The 25,058-nt window shown below is 32.5% G+C and overlaps 1 protein-coding gene across 6 annotated transcripts in view; it reads left to right on the forward strand.

Moving 5' to 3' along the window:
• Positions 1-8,525: 8,525 nt before the first annotated feature.
• SERCA (ATPase sarcoplasmic/endoplasmic reticulum Ca2+ transporting SERCA) overlaps positions 8,526-25,058 on the forward strand; it is a 44,012-nt gene continuing 27,479 nt past the window's right edge. For 3 of the 6 annotated variants that reach the window (XM_089634720.1, XM_089634724.1, XM_089634726.1), the window contains exon 1: positions 8,526-8,691. The gene's annotated coding sequence lies outside the window, so the exon portion shown is untranslated. Of the gene's footprint in view, positions 8,692-9,531; positions 9,680-23,928; positions 24,077-24,670; positions 24,868-25,058 lie in introns of those variants that run through there. The other 3 variants (XM_089634721.1, XM_089634722.1, XM_089634723.1) reach the window with 3 other exon arrangements.

The raw sequence follows: 25,058 nt of genomic DNA on the forward strand, positions 1-25,058 counted from the left end.
CATTAATGACTACCGCCATAACAATTCGTCTATTCCCGTGAGGCTCTTGCCCAGTTACTCACCTGGTTCAACTATAATGATTTACAATGCAACTTGCTGCATGGATTAATTTATATTCTAATATATAATCTTTAAATATATGCATATATTTTTATATATATGCATATTTTTTTATTTAGACGATTATTGGATATGCACAGATATTTAAAAAAAATGGAATAAATGCCTACATAAAAAGTAACAGAAAAAAGAATGTTTGTGGGTTTTTTAAAAAAAAATAATTATTTTTAAATTTTCCTACTACCACAGTAAGCGGAAAAGATTAATGAAATTTTGCACACTTGACCTTCAAAACAAGAGGAATGTAACTGTTTACATGAGATAACCTCAAAAAAATAAAATCAGGTGTTTATCGCTAATTTTATAGTTTATAAATTATTATAACCGTTTTACATAAAATATTTTAATGGCAACGTCATGTTTTTATTAGTCTTAAATATAAATAACTTACATCTGTAGAAACATCACTCTAGAAACATTTGATATTTTAGCAATACTTAATAATAATAATAATAATATTTTTTTATTAATTTCTTACACAATTACAAATTAGGATTTAATACATATAAGAAATTAGGTTATATAAATTTTACAAAAGATTGCTTTAAGTATTTATACATGACGGCCGGCGTGGTCTAGTGGTATACGCTTTCGACTACAGATCCGAAGGTCGCGGGTTCGAACCCGGCGTGCGCAAATAAATTTTATTTGATTAATTTGTGTTATTTCACAATTAATTCATTTAAAATAATATATAGTATATTTGCGGCACGTTCCAGAGTGGAAGATACACTCAGTATCGCCCTGGTGTAAGACCACCATTCAGAATTGAAACGTTGCTTGAAATGGCTTTAGCCGTGTTTGGTGACCAGATCTGAATAGCCAGGTACTTCCCCACCTTCCTCTTCCCCATCTCCCTCCCCTCCCCAATACCCTCAGCCTCACAACATACCCCAATTGGGGATGCCATAGTCTCACTGGCTCCAGACGGGAGCAGTTGGGACTCTTGTGCGGTAATACTGTAAAAAAAAAAAAAAAAAAAAATACATAGAAAAAGAAATTTCAAGAAATGTGGAATTTCCAAAAAAAATTCAGGCAGTGGTGAAAGATCTCGTCAATGTGGATAGACTCTTTCAAGAATCAGAAGAATTTCCCTTCTGAATCTCTCCTCACTGACGCCAAATATATCAATCTCGGAGGAGATTTGGTTCAGGAGCAATATACTCCTCCCTACCGGGAGAACCATTGGCAGGTTAGTTCTGCAGGCAGGAAGATAGAATAATCTATGATGACGTTGTCTAAGATAGTCATCTGGAACATAGAGACTCACGCGCTCCAAAATGGCTGAGTTCTCAATATAGCCTCGCAGCAGTCTGAATAAGTGGGTAGCGGCATACCCCTCCCTTCTGAGCTGCAGGGAGTGAAGTCCCAGCATGCCCAGAAGAAAGTTCGTCGGGTAGAGCCATGGATAGTGGCCGTACTCCCTCATGTAAAGATATTTTAGAAACTTTTTTTGAACCCTCTCCAACATGAGGGAGCACCCCACCTCATGAGGATTCCAGATAAGCGAACCACTCTCCAGCCTACCGCAGACCAGGGAGAAGTATAAAATCTTCAGAGCACGGGTATCCCGAAAAACTCTGACGGTTCGGAGAACAAACCCTAACATTCTTAAGGCCGACTGGCACACCCCTTCGATATGAGGACGAAATGTCAACTTATTCTCATACATAATCCCAAGATCCTTTATGTTTGAAACTCGTTTGAGATTATGACCGAGCATAGTGTACCTGTGGTATGTTAGACTAAATGCTCTGATGAAAGTCAGAACTACGCATTTCATGACATTGAAATGAAGCTTGTTTCGTTGACTCCATTCTGAAATGTTATCAACATCAGCTTGAAGGTGCAGGCAGTCCTCAATATTTCTTATTAGAAGAAATATTTTTAGATCGTCAGCGAACAGCAGAAAGCGAGAAAAACATCAGTAATAATGAAAGTGTGAGCGTCGAGCAAATCAACGTTAAGTCTTATGTCGCATTTAGGGCTGTGTGATATAGTAACAAAATATTGCAAATTTTTCTTCACTGTGACAATTGGGCTAGTTTTTTTTTATTATTATGAGTATTAAATTGCTATAATTTAGATTATCAACTGGAATATATAATTTATGTGCCTACAAAATTTGTGCTGTATTCTTACAATTTTACTTGAATCTTGTATAAAGGTGATCTAAGGGATAATCTAAGGTAATCTGCTGATTAGGGTTAACTAGAGAATGTACGTTCCAAAAAAAGATTTCAAACGAAATATTAATTTCTTTCTTAAATTGCATATACATTACACATAAAATCACAAAGCGGGGGTTTTAGTTATGTGAAAAAAAATCATTTTTGTAGTTTTGATATAATTTCATTTAAATAATTTGTTTTGTTTCGCAATTAATTAATTCAAAAAAATATAAGTATATTCCACGTTCCAGAAAGGAAGATACTCTCAGTGTCGCCCTGGTGACCACGATTCAGAATTGAAGCTTTGCTTGAAATAGCTAAATAGTTTTGGCAATGTTTGGGGACCAATCCTAAAATTGGGTCTCTTCAAGCCCCATGATGACCCTTCCCTCTTCAGAAATAGACCCTCAACACAGCGTCTCCAAATAAGACATGGGTGGAGATTGTGTAAAAAAAAAATATAAAACATAAACTGCCAGTTTCTTCCCCACCTTACTATTAGCCATCTTCTTCCATTACCTTCAGCCTCACAACATAACCCAATTGGGGACGCCATAGTCTCAAAGACTCTAGACGGTTAGGAGTTGATGGGACTCGGGTAAATAAAAAAATACTCAAAAACTCTCACCGCATTTAAAAACAAGGTTCACAAATAATGCCACAAACTTTTCTTTTAAGATTGTTATTGAAAGCACCTCATTAAAGGTAACAAAAGTATATTATGAGGTTACAATAACGTAACAACAAACGTCAATCACATTTATAAAAAATAATATAAGTAATAATACCTTCAGATCCAAAACTCTTAAAACAAACAATGTTACGAATACAAAAATTACAAGTTTATTATAAATGGATTCACTAGAAAGAATAGGAAAATAGTAAAGAACACTTCATTGTTAATTACTGAAATTGGCAAAACTGTTAGTTAACCACTTCTTGTCGCTCTTAATCGTGTGTACAATTAATATCGAAATATTTACCAAGTCTACGATATTTGTATTAACGACTTCGATCTTCCGATATATTACTGTGATATTCCCTTTGCAAAAAGTTGTTGTGCAACTGCAGAATATTTTCACCCGAATATATGTGGTTATCTCATTGATGTATATCTAGAACAATGGTTCCCCATATATCGACAATCCTGCCGATTATTGAATATTCCTAGACCCATTAACGTAAAAATTTTCTTTTATTTTTTTCGTAAGAAGATTTTCTTCTCTCGCCTGCCCAACAAGCGGGTGACGATGTAGTTCGACTGTCTTTACACTGTGCAGACAAGGGCGCCCTTGTGAGGTTTAAACAAAATTAAAATGAAGTTCATAAAGCACGATAAGCTCTTTTCTTTCTGAAGCCTATGACTGCTCCTTAAGTTCTTCGTTAGTGATTATTCCGATCAGTTCTTCTTGTCACTTGATATCCGAATCTTCAACGTTCCATTTCTATAATCAAAACGTCCTCAAACATAGTTTTGAAGTCTGTGTGAAGTACGTTTGAATGTTGAACGTTGACCAAAACGTCAAACCGGACGTTTGTCAACGAGAAGTTGGGGAACAGAGAGAATTCGCGCCTTCCAATGTCCAATGTTTTGCTTCAATATATTAATTCTGAGAAGAAAAGGAACGTAGACTATTTATATATTTCAGTAAACAATTTTACGAAAGATCAAATAGGTAATGTCTGTGTCTATTATTAGTATTATCATTGCCTTGCAACGACATTACTTATTAATAAATGCTATATTTCAACTTCCAACCATTATACTGAATGTTACTAGCATAATATTTTATTATATTATATTTTTAAATGGCTTTCAACTATATTGACAATGATACTGATGTAGAATTTACCCGTGCAAGCAATTTAGAATGTTGGATTCACGCACAAAATATTAATAAATGCAATACTAACCTAACCTGTGTCCAAATAAATATAAGATCACTAAACAAGTATTGGGATATTCTTCATGCCTATTTGAAAAACTGTTTGAAAGACATAGATGTAATTATGCTTTGCGAAACTGCAATTAACGAGGCACTTATTAAATTATATGATATTCCAGGATATAAATCGTATTATTATTGCAGAAGAAATAAACAAGGAGGCGGAATATCGCTGTATATAAGGGAACATTTACTTTTTAAACAAGAAATAGTTGAAACCATTCACTTTGAAAATGTGTTTGGAATATTGACATTACCTAATAAATGTAATTTTTATATTTTAGCAATTTATAGACCACCTAACCTCAATAAAAAGGGATTCTTAAATGAAATTTCTTGTTTTTTTGCAATAATGTAAACTTTAATGATAATATAATATTTTTTTGGGGATATTAATCTTAACATTCTAAATCAAAGTGATTCAAATATAATAGCTTATGAAAATATATTAACCAGTAATTACTTAACCAAATGTATTAATGATACGACTAGAGAAGCAATCGTTGCTGTTCAAATAACTAAATCCTGTACTGACCACATATATATATATGTTAGATCTAATAAATATAACTTGTCCGCGTTACAATACCATGATGTCAAAAATATTGAACAAAATAAAAAAATCACAATTCTGTCTCAAAAACATGTTGATAAAGAAATAAAAATATATAATTGGAATATCCTTTTGAAAGAACTGGATTGCGTTACTCTGTATAGTAAAATAAAAAATAAATTTAATGAAATCTATGAAAAAAGTACTGTAGTAAAGTCTTATAAACCTCAAATCAGACCTAATGCCATAAATGAATGGATAAATGATGATTTATTATTAAAAATCAAATTAAAAGATACACTTTACAAAAGATGGAAAAATAATCCTACAAATAAATTTTATGAAAGAGAGTACAAATGCAATCGAAACAAAATTAATCAGTGTATGCAAATTAAAATTCTTCAACTCAAAATTTAAAAATTACTTTGCTGGCTCTAAAAAAACGTGGGACGAAATAAACAGATTGTTAGGAAGGAAGAGCAAAAGTAATTGCGACCAAGTAATATCAAACTATTTTTTAAAAATAACAAACGATTGAACAAACATCTAACAATTTTGCAAACTTTTTTTCTGACAATTTTAAGCAACTATTACATAGATGTGACAAAAAAGCTTTTGATATTGAAATACATAGACTTCCACACAGCATGCTCTTAACACAAGCAAAACTTTGTGATATCGAAAAAGTAGTCAGAAGCTTAAAAAATAGTCAATCGCCGGGGATAGATAAAATTAGAATGTCTGACATTAAAAAACACTTTAATATGTTAGGTCCTATTTTAACTCTATTAATTAATATGATTTTATCGGAGGCAATTATACCCGAAGATCTCAAATGTAGCATAATCCGACCCATCTACAAAGGTGGTAAACACAGTGAAATTGAAAACTATAGACCGATCAGTATTTTACCTGCAATTGAAAAGATCCTAGAAAAATATATATCTGTAAAACTAATAAAGTACCTTGAAAATTTTTCTATTATTGATACCCATCAATATGGTTTCCAAAAAAAAAAGCACAGATCTACTACATCAAGAATTTTCAAATAAAATTAATAATGATCTTAACAAAAGAAAACATGTACTCGTATTATTTATTGATAATTCAAAGGCTTTTGATACGATTGATCATAGTAAATTACTTAAAACTCTAGAAACAATTGGAATTACAGGAAACCTACACAAATTATTTGTTAACTACTTTCAAAATAGAAAGATTTGTGTAAAAATTTTTGATCATTTTAGCAAAAAAAATATTGTTTTCGCAGGCGTACCACAAGGGTCCATACTAGGCCCTACCTTGTATATAATATATATTACTGCAATGAAATTTATTTTTTCTCATGTAAAACATTATGTTTATGCTGACGACACTGCATTAGTTATTTCACATGAGGACTTACTAATAGCGAGTACTTTACTGCAAATTGACTTTGTCACTCTTCAAAAATGGTCACATGATGTAGGTTTAATAATCAATGCTAAAAAAACTAAGCTTATGCACACCAGATCTCCTCATAATAACATCACCATAACTCCTAAAATTATTTCTCATGATTTTAATTGCATCCATAACTTTGTAATATAACTTGTTTCAAAATACGTATATCTAGGCTTAACAATTGATTGTAATTTTAAATGGGATATAGATATACAAAAAGTCTGCACACGGCTTAGAGCTATAGTGAGCAAACTTTATAGATTGAAGTTTTTTGTTCCACCAAATACCCTTAGAATAGTATACCTGTCATTGACGGAATCCCTAATAAGATATGGAATAACTTCATGGGGACATTCAACAAAAACAAATCTTCTCTCAGTCCAAAATGTACAATATTCTTTGGTAAAATTATTATTAAACAAAACTAAATACGAACAAAGAAATGACGTACCAAAGTCATTACTATACAATTCTGTAAATTTATTATCTGTTCGTGCTTTATTGTGGCTTAAAATTGCAGGTCAGCATACATCTCAATCTGAACATAATAAAATAGTGACACATGTTCATAATACAAGACTAATTGCAAACGATGGACTTGTAGTTCCCAGATACCTGAATAAATACGGTCAAAGAACTCTAGAATACCTCGTTCCAATAATTTACAACATGTTACCAAACTCATTAAAAAGCTGTGAATTGACTCACAGAAGGAAATGTATGTTAAAAAAATGGTTATGTGAAAGACTTTTTTTTTACTAATGTAATTATTTGTATATTTTATGTACTTGTTAAAATTGTATATGTATTTAAAAAGTAATTGTTAAAAGAACCCGTTGAAAAACTGAAATCAATCAGTTTAACGGGACTTAATAGTAAAAAAATGTATTTTTGAAAGTTAATAAATGATAAAAAAAAATCTAAACTGTGTCATCTATGTTAAGTGTATTGTGTCATTTAGTGAACGTCTGAATGTTGATGATGACTTGATGTAAATGAGGGTCCGCTCACGTGTACCCCCATTTGAATTTCGTGAACTCCTAAATGTTTATCTCGTTGACATGGACCTCCAGCAAGTCGGATCAACCCCTGGGGATCCATACAGATCACTTTGAGAGCCTCTGATCTACGAGTTCCCACACGTGCTATGTTTGCCAAAATTTGTATAAGCTGTGTACTTGAAAAGTTTTCAGTTGCGTAAATAACAGAAGTATCCCACCAAATACACCAACAGAGTTACACGAAACACCAACATATTATTTACCTGGAGAATGTCGGCACCGACAAAACTTTGCGAGCTTTCTAAGTTCAGCTCATATTATCTGCTTTGTGTTCGTTTTGAACTCAAACAAGGGAACTGGATTGAAACATAACACAAAACTATTTGATTCTCAATGAGATTATTTAGAATACAATGAATCTTTGTATTTAGAAGACTCTGAGTGATTTGAATGTCTGGATGTTTTCAATATTTTATAACTTGCATAAAGACTAGACACCATACATTAATATAACATTAATTAAAACGAATTTTCTATTAATATTAATCGCGTTTTTCTCACATTTCCCCGACGTTCTTCGGCTTCTTATTACAAGCGAATGGAGCGGAAATTGTTAAGCAAAGATTAATATTACAAATTAAGTACACAAGTGAGCCTTGTTAATTGAATAAGAAGTGGGTTTATCGGGAATCAGCAGATGGCCTCTTCTGCTTCTGGATGGAAATATCTTCCGGTGTACTTGTGCGTAACGAAATGCGTGGAGGTACCTACTGCTAAACACGTGTTAAAATAGTATGAAAATATATTATATCGATGTTGCCTATTGAAGCTGATATCCAGAAATGTATTCGATAGGGTCTGACAATACAGGAAAACATTAAGTGCCCAAATTTGGATTTGACACATAATGTTGTTTTTTTTTTTTTTTTCGCAGCATTTATTAAGGAATCATCCTAAAGCCATAATTTTGGACATTGACATAATGCCGTATTATTGGTCATACCGTGGAGAGAGCAGTCTTACTCAGAAACAATTCGAATACCAACATTTTTTTTTCAACTGCAAACCTTGTAACTGTTTTGTTAGCTTTATCTGAGTATGTTCAAATGGACCTTTTGCAGTGTTTTAAAAACAATAAAATAGAATTGAATTGATTGAAATTGAATGTTGGAGATGAGATAAGCGGAAGGTAATGAGGTGAGAGGCGGAGGTGGTGTGAGGGGGCTGGCTAGCCGCCCACCCCTCCCTCCTCCCGGCCTGCGAAGCTTATATAAGTCCCGCGGAGCAAGCCAATGGTGCCCGTCAGGTCCAGCAGCGCAGGCGTTGCATTTATATTATTTTAAGTTCCGTTCCGTCCATGGGGCCATAGATACTGCCGACAGAGCCCCCTGTGACATCTTCCGTTGTGTGTGATTTTGTGATTCGTTTACGGGACCACAAACCAAAGTGATAAATTGGTAAGTCGTCTTATAGGGTGATTGTGAGTGGGTATCCCTTATCATGTCCTTAACATGTGTAACAGTGGCAGTGGTAGTGTCAGGCTCCAGGCTGTGTGTTTGTAGCTGATAGCTGGTGGCTACCTGTCGGGACCTCTTCCTGGGAATACTATCTGTAGCGAGTGAGGAGTGAGTGTTACCCAGTGGAGCGGTCGCCAGTGGAACTACGACTATCGTCAAACTATTATATAACAGATTTAATTTTGTCCTCGCCGCCCGGCAGCTTTGCCAAATATTCGGCGGGAATATAAAAAATACGTATATCTGAATTTTCGCTCGTGAAAATGCGCAAATACGTGACTAACTAAATAACGTCGGAATGCAAGTTTTATTTTCACCGGCGTATAAATGTAAAATAATGAACTGATGTGATTTTTTTTTATCGAATATGCATATTAAGCTAAAGTCGTTATTTTTGAAAGCTGAAATTACGATTCTTAAAAAAATTACTTTATGAAACTTTTTTAATTTTACTATAAATTTTAGATGATACAGCATTGTTCCTAATTTAGAAATTAGACACATTTTTGTATTAAACGTGATTATGTTATTATGTTATTATGTGAAATATTTTACAAAAAAAATTCGACGACCTAGTTAATTGCTTAAAAATGATTGACCACCAAAAACTTTGGCCGAGTATTTTGTTGAAACAATATAACGCGTAATTAATTCTATTGGCGATCGACTCTTTGAAGTAGAAGAACTCTCCGCGCGCTTTGTTCTCGAGAGGATTTGCGGTATATTTAGCTGAGATGTCTCATTATATTTTTCACCCGAACAGCTGCCGACAGAAATAGCTTGTCCAAATTTACATAATATTTGTACGGAAATTTAAAAAAAAGCATAGCCTCCCGTCGGTCCTCTGGCAGCAATTTGCATGCACTTAGTGGTGGAACTTTCCCGTGCCAACAGCCACAGCTACAAGCACGAGGTGTCGCGCTCACAGGTAAACTTGCCGTTACTAACTACCACCTTCTTATTTCGCGGTACTCTTCTTTTCTGTCATGTTTTATCTCCGTGCTTTTCCGGAAAATGCTCGTATACGCTTCGAGGTTAATTGTTTATCGCGACCTTGATTGCTTTAGCGGCGATGACGGTTGACTTAATATTATAATGAGTTCTGTTGTCAATGTCAGCTCCTTTGGTCTTTGAGGTTTTCATTACCTTTGAGACAAAAGCCACCAGCCTAATTTTCGTCTTAAAGTTAGCCATTACCAATATTAAGTTATTTTGGATTTCGGAGTATCGAACATCCTCTTTCTCGAGTCAATCAATGCTTGTCAACATTTGCCCTAATGATATAATTATAATATAGGTATTGAAAGGCTTTTCCAAACGTTGTTTAAAGAAATATGTGTAATACATAATACTATTGGCCGTGAAACTCTAATTAAACTAAATTCGATATATCAAAATATTTTCCAATTAAAACTAACTATCAATAAAGTAATACAGCTTTTAAAGCTTTCAATCAATTAAAAATAAACAGTATAAGTTTTTATTGCTTTCAATATCGATTCGATAGTGTGCTCCGGTATTTCACGTCATGGTTTCATTGCATAATTTAATCCGGCAATCCCTCTTCTGCAAACATCAAATAAACTAGTGATTTATATTTTGTAGTTTATCGCTGGCTATATTTATCAAAAAGCGGGTTCATACACTGACGGGATACTGACGTACTTCGCGTCGTTAATACCCGCGGAATTCAAAACTGATCCATCATCTCGTTAAAAATATACAGACTCTTCTAGACCAAAAGGTTACTTCACTCTCGATACATTGGGATCCCAGTAATCCGTCCTATAAATCAAATCAATTTGTAAGGCGGAAATTAATTCTCCTACGAGATAACATTGTATCGTCGGTCAAAATAATAATTAATTAGCGGTCAATAAAAAGGAACTTTATGGGGAACAAGTCGAATTGGCTCTACGCCAGTCGATTGACATGTGTAAATTGTAGTCACATTGAGAATAATATGTTTATTCGTACGCCTGGCAATAACATTTTAACATTTAGCTTTGTTATAACATCGACGTGATGTTTCGAATTTATCAAAGTTTTTTCCAATTCGTTTTATTTTGAAAAATTAACAGTATTTTTCTACCTGATTATTTATTATTGTTAAACGGTAACAATGTCCTGTAACCCCTATTAATTAAATCGATGTGCAATTGTAATTCCACTACACCATGGAACGTTTTTACCCCTATTTACTATTATCAACTAGAAAGTTGTTTAATAATATGCTCCTACGCCAATGTCATACATGTTTGAAATTCACAACACGTAGGATAATAAAATTGAATTCATTATTCAACATTAATATTTGCACATTCTTCTTCTCGTCTTACGTATTTTGCAGAGATTTGTTTGTACTAAATAAGTGGCAACAGAACTCTGAGGGATGTGAACAGATGCAGCCAATCGTAATTATTGCAAATGGGCCATTCAAATTCAGGACACAAATAATACAGCACTATTCATATTTATCAACATTTTTTCAAAAAAAGAAAATAAAATACATAAAAGATACTGTAGATTTGAAACCATTACAGGTATATATATATACCAAGGATTGAAATTTATACTTGCAAACTTTTATAACTGATGCTTGAAGAGATTCTTATCGGGTAAAATTTATCGCCAATGTGTATATTGACCTTAGGACTGTAAATCAATATTAACAATAATTGAACTTTAATATACTTGATGTAACTATTTCGTATACTTATCACTGAGATGAATACGATATTGTTTCAGTTTTCCGTTTTTTTTTTCACTTTGAATATTGCTAATAGGGAAATTCCTTGGAAAGGCGCTGAATGACGTCAAAATCCATCGTTTTCCAAATTAATAATGAAACAGGGTACTGAAATCAAATGAAATTCTAACTAGAATCAAAGGCTAACATAAGATACATGGGAATTAGAGAAAAAGTAAACCATTCTATTTGGTTATCATTGAATTTTTTTTTATAAAAGGCCATTTAGTAGTAGAATCACCTCAATGACGCTAAAAGGATTATTATTAAAGTTATTGTATGTAAATAGCTTTAAACCTTTCAACATTACGCTAAGTTCAAGTATGTATGTAATTTTACGGGTTAAAAATAATTATTATAATTCAAAAAAATTCAATATATTAATATTAATTAACAATAGATTGGTTGTATGTAAAATTATCGTAAACTAAATGAACGTATATAAAATGATCGTCATAAATAATGATCGTAAGCAAATAATAAGTAAATGATACGATGAAATGGTAATTTACGATCAAATGTTAATTACGATATCTTTGCTTACGATTCCATTACGGTCAAACGTCGGTTACCATTTAAATTTTGTGTTAGTGAAGTATAAAGAAGAATTATAACATGTGGGTACCATAAATGGTTTATATATTATTTTTGTGTTTCGTGAACACCTCACTAGGAAAACCTGTGGTAGTTACTAAAGTGCTCGTTGCTAAAGTTGTATTTGTTTTCGTCGTAGTCTATAAATTCCTTATAAAGAATATTAGATATATTTAATTACTTAAGTAGTTAGATTGCGAAGGAATGCGCAACTTAAAAGGAATTTACAACTTATAAAACAATTTAAAATCTTTTACTGCAAAATAACTAAATTTTGTGCTAAACTTCGCTATGTGTAATTATTTCTTACCACTTTTAACACACAATAGACACCTACTTGACTTTATGTATCTCAACATTGGTGTTGTCGTCTTGTTCTCTGAATGGTACAAGTTTTCAGCCTTTACGAAATAAAGTTCATTGTAGCTTTTGGAAGAACGCTTAAAAAACCAATGTCGGAACTTGAATAAGCTTTCGCGCAATGTTAAAAGGGGTGGCTAATTGTGCAATGAATATGACATGATTAATGTTTTGTTTTGTTGGAGACAAGGGAATGTTTATTTCTTGTTGTCCAGTGATAAGTACCAACCGTTCTACAGAATAATTATATTAACTCGTTTAAATCCTACGCCGAAATAACTTTACACTTCCTCGTGTTATTTTCGTGGATAATTTTGTCCGCTAAGCGACGGTTAAATTTATCTGCAACGCAACGCAGATTCCCACTGAATTATTTCACATATTTGCGACTGGAAACTATTTATTCATGAAAACTATTCATTTCGTTTTATGAACACACTATTTACGTATTGTAACAGAATCACAAATATTCGTTTTTTCAACTAGAAAACGAAATATATGAGTTCTGCTTGAATTCATATAGAGATACACGAATAGCTCTATAATATCAAATGTAAACTTCGATCTGTATTTCATGCTTATGTATCAGGTCTCAGATACAGACATGGAGTTAAGAATTCTACTAGTGTTCGTATGCATAACTTCATGAACATAAAGTAAATTTTACGTTTGTATTCCATTTTATAGTAGGTTATGTTTCCAGATACATGTTAGGTTATACGAATAATTTCTACTAACTTATATACATCATCCTATAAATAATATTAAAATAACTTAATGTTTGTACCTGCCCATATGTCATAGTTATTTTAAATTCAAATAATTTTCTTATTAAATATTATATTCTTATTCTAATGTTGTGCACATGACTACAGTCACAAATAACATGACTGACAGCACATGTTTGTTTGTGTTTTATAATAATATTGATACAGCTATGGGCTTATAGTTCTAGTTCTAATCCTGCTAGTATTTATAGACATCGTCGTCAAACAACATAAAATCAATTTCATGTTTTTATCTGTATTTTATCGTAAGTTCACAATTCAGAGATGGAGAAAGTGATTTATAAATCCTTTTAGTGTGCAAACATTACCGACATGACTACAAACAACATTACTTACATCAAATATATGTTTATTTCTTTATGTTTTACTGATGTATTAATTCAGAAGTAGTGACAAAAGAAATGATTATTATAGCTTTCAGCTCATAAATTAGAAAAACAAATAATTCTGCCTTGGCTGAAGCTATAAATTAAATTATAAATGAATAGAAACTAACGCGAATACTTTATTTTTTGTTTTTACAAAAATACAAAGATACTCATGGAACATGTCCAAGTTTTGGCAGTCGTTATAACTATAACTATAACTAAGGTCACACAAAAAAATACGCAGAAATCAGCGGACCTTGGAATGACGGAACGGAGGAATTTATTTTTTTCTGTCTGACTTCTAAAACCGATATAAATAAACACGCAACAGTGCCAATTCTCCCTTATGCAGTAAAACGAGGTATTCTGTACCTCCGAGCTACGAGCAACAGTTGAAAGAACTCAGGCTCGTAAAATAACCTGAAAGCCCAGATATATTCTGACTAACGTATTAATGATAATACGTCATCACGTTTCCGCAAGGGTAGGCAGAGACGCGTATTATTCTGTGTAGCGCAGTAGTGTTCTGGATTCACATACGACAGCTACCTAACTTTAGAAGTTTATGTAAGTTCAGTTAAGTGTAGTTAAGTTTTTTTTTTAATTTCCGTCCAGACGAAAGAAGGGTTCTTCTGAAGCCGGTAAACAGTGTAAATAAATGTTGTGGTTATGTTATAAAAATATTTGTTTTTATCAACGTATCATTTTAACGCTTAAACATCCAATTCAACTTTTTTTTAAACTGCACAAGAGTACCAAATACGCGAATCAAGTGGGACTATGCCACCCTTAATTAGTGGCTTGTGTAAATACTAAAGAAAGTTTGGAAAGTTCGTGATTATTTATGTGGTTAGCCATTGAGTGATTCGATAGTGTTATATACATTTCGTATTGTTAAAATGTGTAAAAACCCGCACAATGTCCTGAAATTTAATTAATCTGTGTAAGATAATAGTGTATTTACAAGCAGTGTTACATTGAAGCATTTCATACGGTTTCTCGCAGCTAAGATAATTAATCTCAGCAGACAGCTGCTAAAATCTTAGCAACCCTTACACTGCCCTAGTGTTATACTCTCTACCCTCTTCTGTCGGAGAGACTATACCGCTCAAATCCAACACGCAATACAGGCTTCCTTTGTCAGGAGAACAATGGACGAGGATTAATTCACGCTTATAAATCATAATTGGTTTCAGTAAGCAAGTAAGCCTTATTTCAGGAAGAAGAAACGTCCGTATTGCGCTGGCACAAGCGTGTGGAATACGCTTGTAAAAGCTTGCCTTCCTAATTTATCAAAAGCTCTCAGCGGCGAGACAATGCATCCGAAAGCTCGCTCTCATTCCATTATTTAATCCAAGTGTCGAAATGTTTGTGATTTCATAACTTTGATAGACCTTCATCAAGCCGGCTTTCGTCAAAACAATCCCATTAGAATATCCAAGATGTTTATTAATTTTTCATATTCTTCATAAAACTGTTATACACCCACTAGCTGACATGTACCCGGTGTTACTGGGGATTATCCTTAGGAAATAGACGTATACCATCGCGGATTTTTTGTAGGCCTTTTGAAGATATATAATTCCGTAGTATATTATGTTAATGTATCTCATAATATTATTTTTACGACTTGATTACAAAACATCAACTTTTCTCTACATTCTATAAACATAACATGCATGTATTATAAATGTACATAAACCTTCCAGAAAAATTCTCTAAATGATAACGAAAACCCTATCTCGCAAAAACAGATAGACGCGGATATCGACTTAGTTTTATACTATTTAAAGATATATCACGAAGGAGATTATAAATTTGAAGTACATGTTAGTATATAAAGGTCATACGGGCAGTTTTGATATTTTGGGTCATGAATCAAAAGATAGTTGCTAAACTGTCTGTAAGTGACGTTGAAAATGTCGATGGTCAATGTAGAATCGTTAAGCAGTTAATCGCTCGCAGCTTCGGAGCATAAAAAGTACAAAAGATCTTCCACGAGTACACGTGTCAGGCACATATTATAAGTTAACCTCTTTCAACATAGGTGGATTAAGTATACTTCGACATTAAGTAAAGTTAGATGTTTTGCGACTCTCGCACTAAAAGCTGGCGGACATTGCAAAATAGCATCGAGAAACTTGTAAAGATTTTTATATCTGGTTATAGAACTCGAAATTAACTGTCAAACAAATAAGTGAAGATGTATTATTAATTTGTCATACAATAGTTTAATAATAATAATATTTGGGTAATTTGTATTTTGCCGTTATTTGAAAAAAATTACCTTTAGGCGGTCAGGTAAACGGTTGTTAAAATCTTTGGGAATGTTGAGTGTAGGGTCTTTTTGAGTTGTTGTTGTGAAATTGGTTCTGGAAAAAACCCACGTTGTAAGATGGAGGAAGCACAGAGGCCGGCAAATAATTCCATAGCCGAGCTGTTGAACTCAAGAACGAGTAGTATAAACGACCCGTTCTCATGTGACAAATGTCAACCGTGCCGAATGACGCTAGTTACATAATCCCAACCAGTGACGGCTCGTGACTTTTGAGTGTGATAGATTATTAAGTTTGAAAAATTATATATGATTGATGTTGTTTATTCCAAAACGATATTTATATCAGTTTGAAATGCGCTGCGACGATTTCCTGAAACTCCTGATAATTGATAGATTTAAAAAAAATACATCATTAAAATATTTGACCCCTGGACAATGTGAAACTTTTTCCTCGTTAATTTAAATCCCTCGATGTGGCCAATCTTTCTATTTATCAATATGTAATTTCTTCAGTTTATATGATAATGATTAGGTACTTGAATTTCCCGTGAGAACACTTTTCAGTTTAGCAATGATTTATGTGGAAGAAAATTAAATATTTACATTTGCCAAGATTATTTCGAATCACTTTTTTCCCGCTAGATTTACGATTAATAATTTAGACACGCTCTCTCCCTCGCTGCAAACGAGTCCAGTAGATAGCTATAACTACCAACAGATCCCGCCACTGAAATCTGTAAAATGATTAAATAGGGAAAAATCATTTCAATATAATTTCCTTGTGGGCTACGTGTGTGACATTTTCAAAATTGGAATTGATGAAAGTACCTACGTGATGTGTATTGTGAAAATAATCTTTTAAATTCCAGACAAGCAATAAAGTACCTACTTAGAAATGTATAAAATTTTATTAGTTTCATCTTGAAAAGTAATGTTAAGTAATTTTAATAAAAACATAATTTTTATAAAACGAATTTTATAAAATATATTAAGATAAAATTATACTAACAGACCGAACGATTAGTCATAATTGACCCGATATAGTTTTACATGACAAAATTTAAAAAATAACTTAAATCATTGATGTCGCTATTCCAAATTCCTGTAATATTCAAAAAAAATTTAAAGAAAAAATAAGAAAATACACAGATTTAGGAAATGATATGAAAAGAATTTGGCATTCTCAGACTATAAAAATATAACTATTCGTTATTTCGGCTACTGGCATTAATACCTAGTTCTCTCATTAAAAATTTAGGCGTATTAGATCTATCAAAAAATTTTAACATAAAAATGCAAAAATCAGTCATTTTAAATATTTATGTTGAGGGATCAGTAGGATTTATAGGCCCTGTTATGAGTTCTACCGAGCCGAATCCTCTGATATGAAAATATCTGGAGTCGGTGAATTATTTTCCCATTTGATCTCTTGTGAGTTGACGTGTTGTTCTTGTATTGTTTTGTATTTATTTTGCTTATATAATGCACTTGCATAATGTTGATTGACTAGATGATCATTTGTGGAAAAGTGTGTGGAAGGGTTTAGTTTTTCCTATGGGGGAGATTTAACACGGACATATAATCGGAAAAGATAAAAAAATAATGATTTATTGTCTTCTTTTCTTAGTAACATACATAGATAATGATATCCTCACTGGGATCTCCCGTGCTGAAGATTTCATTTACATATTATAATTTAATTATAAGAAATTAATATTACAACAAAGCAACATATGAATTTAATTATAAACATATTTCATGTAGTATAATTATTTTTTTTAAATAATTTTAAAATAAGTAAAATAGTGTTTTTTTTTTGTATAGTTCAGTTTAGTAGATTCGGTTTTAGTCTGTGTTTGATATCAGGATATTTTCTATTTCAGATCTCCCCATATTAAGTATCCAGCTTTTTATTTGAGATTTAAATGTTATAATATTGAGGTTTTTGAGTGAGAGTGGTATTTTATTCCTATAAACCGTCACCTCATCTAATTTTCAACGCGTAGTTTTAACCACTAGTTTAAAATAAAATAAAACGTTTAATATATACTTTAATTGATTCCTTTTTGGTCTTTTTACTATAAAAGCAGAAATCTGTTTACTAAAAAAGCGAACACCAACGGTAAGCTTCGACTTCATAAAATTTAAAAAGCTTTTTCTTTTTGAAATGTCCAGGTCAACTATATTTCGTTGACCTGGACATTTATAGTTGACCTGAAATCTTCAGGTACCTTAACAAAACGCCATAATGCTTGGTTCATATTTATCAATTAAAAAATATTTGACAAAATATTTTTGAAACTCGGACAAACAGTAAGCAGTTCCATAGACATGGCAAAAGTGAGCATTTTTCCATTAGCTACAAGTAAACATGTACAGATTGACATACTTAACTCTGATTTTTTTATAAAAACTGAGTTTATTTGATACAAAAAATATGGATCAAGTTTTTAAGTTAGGTAGTTCCGCCTGCAAAAATACGCACATTAAAAGGAAGCTACAAGCCAAAAATGTGTAAATTCTTGGTATACCTTATATTGTAGGCAATAGCATTTAAATCGCTTAACAAACAGAGTCTAGAAACGTTCGATTTCAAGCACAAAAATGGTTTTTATTTATTTTCTAAATAATTTTATAGGAAAGCAAAAAAGTTAATCAAGTGAAACTGTCACAGCTAATCTTGGCTATAATACTGTATTTTTTTAAAGTTGTTTCCTTTATGCATTCAAAAAATATTTTTTTTAGTATTTTACATTTATATTTTTTATTGAGTAATCTATTTTTTTATTTGTATTCTACTCAAGCGAAACGATAGGAAAACCTTCAATTTATCTAAAACATATTTTTTGGTATTCATAATGTACACCAAATTCTTTATAAAGATTAATCAAAATAGTGATTTGGCATTAAGCTTCGCCTTAATCTATATTATTTTGTTATGCTGATATTGTTACCAAACAGATCAAGATAAGTCTCGAATAAGTAGGTACCTAAAACCTACTGACGAACAGCTGAAACGAAAAGTCAAAGTAAAGAAAAGCTCTATTAGGTAGGTACTTCGTTAAGAAAACTATTATAAATTATGGCATCTATGTTTAACATTTTCAACGGAGTAATCGTAAAGTTATGCACAGAAATGTACCATAAAGTTTTAACGATTACCAAAAATTTAAATATTAACATCAGAATATTTTGATATCCACGTTTTGTACGTTGTTAGTGACTGTGTGCTTTGGTAAGTATAACACCAGAGGAAACTGCTAAAAATATACACATGTCGTGTTAAGGGAGTTTTTTTAAATTAAATATTGTTTTACTGTAAAATATATTCAAAGTCGTGGAAATTTGACTTTATGGTATTGTAAGGAAACGGACAAAGAAAACATGATTGCAAATATTGTTAAATAAACGTCATCTTAACACCGATAACTTGTAGAGTTTTTAGCGTTTTTTAGTTAAATAAAACAAAATATATTGCTCTTATATTAACTCAACGAAAAGCAATCGGGTTAATAAGTAACAACACCATATTTGCATTAATATATTATTATGCATTTTAAGCACTTATAAAATATATTACTGTTATACCTGAAACTGCATACGAATTATACAACTTCAGGTGAACTTGTAAAAAGCTGAAAACAATAATAATAATAATATCTTTATTAAGGAAAGTTTACACATTACAACTATACATATGGTGTACATTGATTTGTAACTTTTATATTTAAGGTTATAAAATTAACAGATAAATACAAACATAATATTGTGAAGGTAAAAAGAAAATAAAAGTACAGTTGAGGTTTCTCAAATACCGCCTCACTAGGCTAGCCTGTGTTGAGGCAGAATTTTTCGTGTTAGTTCCTAATACCTTTGAACATACCTATACTTGTATTAAGATGTATTCGCTCAATAATGTGGTGACTTCAATAACTGCGAATTTGGGTGAATGCACAATAATTAATAATTATAAACAATGATGTTTGATAGAATGTAAAAGTGAATGAAATGCAAACTATGGTTTCTTCACAGCAAACAACACTAAGGACAGGTTGTTTCGGAGAATTTTAATAATTCTTCAAATTTCAAAGCTTATTTTCGGGTTCTGTGAAAGTCCTTTTCAAGTTCTATTATTATATCATTACAGGCCAGTTGCTAGACATAACTGAAATAATAACAGAATTAACTTTGAAGTTTGAAGAATTGTTCAAATTCTCCGAAACTTTGAACAATTCTTCAAATTACAAAGGTAAATTTCAAGTTCTGTGAAAGATTTTTTCAAGTTCTTTCAAGCAACTAGCCTATGGTGATATAATAACAGAACTTATTTTATTATTATTGAATCTTATTGGGAGTAGTTGGGACTCCTATGCGGTATTCACAATTTTAAAGTTTGAAAATAAAATAGGTTAAATTCTCGAAAATAAATATTTAGAAATTTATGTCAACCAACGACGACTTTTTGACAGAAAATCTGGAGAAAATTTGCATTTCCAAGTTTACATTATAAAGCAAAAAATAATTATAAAACAACTAAATTCAGTGTGATATTATGATAGGTAAAGAATGTATCCAGGCGTTGTCTAGAAATCCCTTTTGTGGAAAGAAATGAAAAGCAAATAAAGGTCAAGATGCAGAAGGCAAATGGAAAAAGAGAGATTTTCTTAAATTTATTTCTCAACGATGAACGTATTTAAAACGAAGCACATTCCTTCTACATTTGAAGAGATAAATACGTTTTGTATACAAATAATAATATTCTGTAAAAGATGAAAAACAATATTGACGTCCGATACTTGATAGTAAAACATTTCGTTTGCATTTTTAAAAACACGTGGAAATTACTGAATTGAGAAAAAAATAAACATTAATATTTTTGCTTTATGCATTCGTATTCAAATACCCCGCGAGAACACGAATAAAACTGCGTCACTCTTTTATGTACAGGATGATTTCCATAATTAACCGCCCTTTTTAAAACAAGACCTACGTTTATTTACACAGTGAACAAAACATGTTATGGTGTTTTTGACTATATACGCATACATTGTTATATTTTGACATGCTTACAAAAACTTACTTGAAAAAAATTAACATACCCACAAAAAAAAATTGACCAAATTTATAATTCACCAGAAATATAGAACTGAACAACTTAGTGCCAATGTTAAATTGAATCAAAGGCATATTATAAAGAAATTCTTACTTGGAACATTTCCTGATGCGGAGTAGTCATAAGACGTTCACAATGACCAGATTTCAAATTAATAAATAATATTTAAAATGTTCGCATCTAAACCAGTTTGACGATCGATTTCATCAATTCCTAAAACACATATTGGCTTCGCACTTACTTTATTCTTTACCTAATTACACTGTTCATTACCTAAATTATTATCAGTGCATAGTATTATTTTAAAGATGAATTTATTATTTCTTAACTAGAGCATAAAAAGGTTTAATATTGTAATAACGATCAATATTAACCGTTTGAGTGCCAAAAAAATTCATACAGTTGCTTGTAAAATGCCACCAAAAAACATTATTTTTTATGAAACTATATATTTTTTTAAAACCCCATAAATTCTTTGAATTTTCAAGGATTTTGATGATTTTTTCTGTGTTTTATTAAAGAATATTGGTTTAGAATCACGCGGAGGAGGATCCTGAAGTCCAGGCGTTTCGAAAAAATGAGAATTTTACGTACAGACGTACGCGCGAATCAGAACACGACTGACGCAATCGACGGAAATCGACGATCGGCAATCTTCGTTAAAACACGAATCGACGAAAATCGACGATTGGCACCCAAACGGTTAAAAGCTTACCTACTAGTATTTAGAAATGAGATTGGCTTGATTTGTTTAATAGACAATGATTTATTTCGTCAAACCATAAATAGGATGTATTTATTTTTGTAAAAACTTAAATAGTAAGACCTTAGCGATTCTTAAAGGAAAATTTGAAACTGAAAAATTAGAAAAAGATACGGTCGCCTCTGGGACTTGAACCCAGAACCCTCGCCTTGCCGGGGCACCCCTCTTGCTATCGTTTAAGAATCACTAATATTGTATTCGTGAATATTTAAGTTATCTTTAAAAAGTTTTCCTATGTTTTAGTTATCGTAGCGAGCAAGGAGATTCTATTTTGTACCTACTCGATATTTGTGCAGATAAATAAATGTTTTCCCAAAGATTTCCCCACAGCGCCAAACTTAAACGTTCAACAGTGCAGAAGATGTGACGATAATGCACAAAGAAATGACACTTTTTCTTTATTTACAGTCAGAAATAGTAATAAGATTTTTCTAGATATGGAAGATAGAAGTTTGTCTGAAATATCATCTCAAGGGCGATTTACAAAGGTTTAAAAAGCTTTAGTTTATATATTAAAAAATTTCGCCATTTTACTTTAGTTAGGATTCACGAAATACTCGATTCAGCGAGTTGGCTGAGTTGGCGTCGCGTTTGAGTCCTACACGACGTAGTGAGTTCAATTCCTCTGCTGGCTAAGTCCTTTTACTGTGGTGGTAGTAGGAGATTTTTAAATATTATCAGGTTATTCGTAACCCGGAATGTTTTTATTTATTTAAAAAAAATAATATTAAATAATAAATTAACTCAAACTACTATTGACAGATGTTAAAAGTGACTATGAATTTGTTTTAAATTGGATTAACTTCAAATAAAAAAGAAAAGCGCAGAAGATCTCTAATAGATATGCACAAAAGTAAAAATAAAATGTTTTTTTCGGAATTCAGGTATATCAGAGAAAGATTCCAAAAAATGACTTCCAAAACATGCCTATTGTTGTAGAAATGTGTTTTGGATAGTTTGTGGCATTCATTTTATAACAGATTTGTCACTAGACTCGTAAATATGGACTTGTCAGGGGCGAATTCAAGTGGATTAGGAATTGGTTGCAAGATAACTAATTGTTAAGATGTAAGTAAACTATCAAGAATCTATAAGATCTCGTTAAGTGAATCTGATGTCTGGAACAGGTATCTGATGCACCGATATAAAATGTTCAATTTTATAATATAGAGTCAAATCAAATCATTTCGGGAAGTTAGTAACATGTGATGTGAATGAGCACGTTTCCTCCATGGGATGAAAAAGGTGAACTTTTCTTATTATTGATTTCTAATGATGCTAGTAATTTGTAGAAATGCAGTAAAAAAAATCATGCGCGAGAATAATTAAGTTATACAAACTCGGTTATTATAGGTTTTGTACATAATAGATTTGCTTAAAACAAAAATTTTCTCAAGAAAGACACTGTGTTTTTATTTGCCACGGCAGTAGGCTATATCAGGATATTAAATAGGTTTCTAATTCAAAAATTGTATTTTGTACTTTTTTATGAAAGGTTTATTTTGAAAACAGATGAATTCCATCTGAAAGAAAATAACTGTATAGAAAAACGTAGTATTTCGTAATAATATTGTATTTAGGAATAGACACCATCTCCGATATTTACCGACCGGCGACCAACAAACTGTTGAAACATACTGAATAATGTTGCCAGTTTTTTCTCCTTTTTAGTGTAGGAAAGCAAATTTATAATCTGAAAGACAATCTTCGATTTTTTCTAAAAAAATTAAATACTCCCTTACCTGCAAAACTTCAATCAATTTTTCATAAAAAATATTGGCAATCAAAATCCGTTTGTGCGTATGTGCTAGAAAACGTCACTCAATTATTTATGACCCGTGCCATTGATTTTGTCATCGTTGGCGATTATGCCGATGCCGACGTCGAGAGAAAATAGCTCCGATGCAAATAGAGTTGGCACCGTATTTGGAATAAATAGTTGAAGGTGCAAGGGCTGACCCGGGGCCGCGAAGTTGTCCGGGCGGCAGTCAGCTAAAAAAAGCCAATAAAAAGACATTTGACGCGACCGTAATAATCGAATTGAATCCTTTCGTCATACAACCCTGGAGATTTAGTTGTGCCATCGGTGGTCTTTGCCAAAATAATTAAGAAAGTCGCTCGCTTGTCCCGATGTGCTAAAAGCATCCGCCGGGAGCTTGCTGCCTCTGCCCGCTGGCCGCTGCCATAGTCGCCGCCCGGGCCAACCTCACCCCGCCCTACTCCGTACTCCATTAGTGCTCACACCGTCCAGCGCCGCAGCGCGTTACTTGTTGTTCTTTCCTCCCCGACACTTCCCGCCGTACTTGCCTCGAGTAAGTCACCCAACATAAATACCCAGTCAAGTTATTACCATTACTTCAACTTAATAACTGCCCTGTGTTCTGTGTTCCCCTCGAGTGAGTTCGCTAATATTTCATCGATTTGTGTGTTCGCCGATATCGAACTTGTGAAAAAAAAATCAAGCCGATAATGGACTGTGAACAGTGTAAACCTTTAGTGTCAAAAATGATAGAGACGTCGCTCTCATTTTATTAATTATTTATTACGTAATCTCGATTTAAAATCTTACAATCCCACCATTTTGCAATTACATTATTTTAAAAATACCGCACTTTGTGGGTGGAAGGAAAGAGACCGAAATAACCGCACGAAAATCACATGGTACAAACCGACCAATCAGGATCATCCACATTATGTCTAAACTTTGAGCCGTTTTAAATCGAAATTGTGAAATATTAAAATTTATTCGTATAAAATCACCTTGTTTATTTTATTATTAACGCTAAATAACCGAATGTATAATTATTAGTGACTGACAAAATGTTTTGGAAATATAATAAGTTCGCAACTTGATTACTATTAGTTCGGCCGCGCATTACGAGAGAGCGCTACATAACCTAGAATCTCTCCGGTGTCGACAGTCTAGTCAAGTTTAGTGAAAAATGACGGCTGGTTTGGTTACGTGTGCGCGTGCTTTATGATATTTACATCGCATGTCGACCTTTTTAGAGTAAAATAAGTGCTTATTTATTTAGTGTAAGGTGTCGAAAATTCCTGTGTATCTTAAGGTTTTGACGTACTTTCACATGCAAAACTAACATAGGTGAGTTCCTCCAGTGCCGCTTCCAACGCGATCTAAAGAACGGCTTGCTGAATTTCCGTTTTACATTCGACATTTCGACTTCTCTGGATCATAATTCGGCCCCGCGGATTTATGTTTGGGAATATTTTATTCATATTTAACGGTTTCGTCGAGATGTTTCATTGTCAGCGGTCCCGCTTCGCTTGTCACTT

This window comes from Hesperophylax consimilis, chromosome 8 (assembly GCF_061612785.1).
Source record: "Hesperophylax consimilis isolate HC1 chromosome 8, BYU_Hcon_1.0, whole genome shotgun sequence".
Taxonomy (NCBI): Eukaryota; Metazoa; Arthropoda; class Insecta; order Trichoptera; family Limnephilidae; genus Hesperophylax; species Hesperophylax consimilis.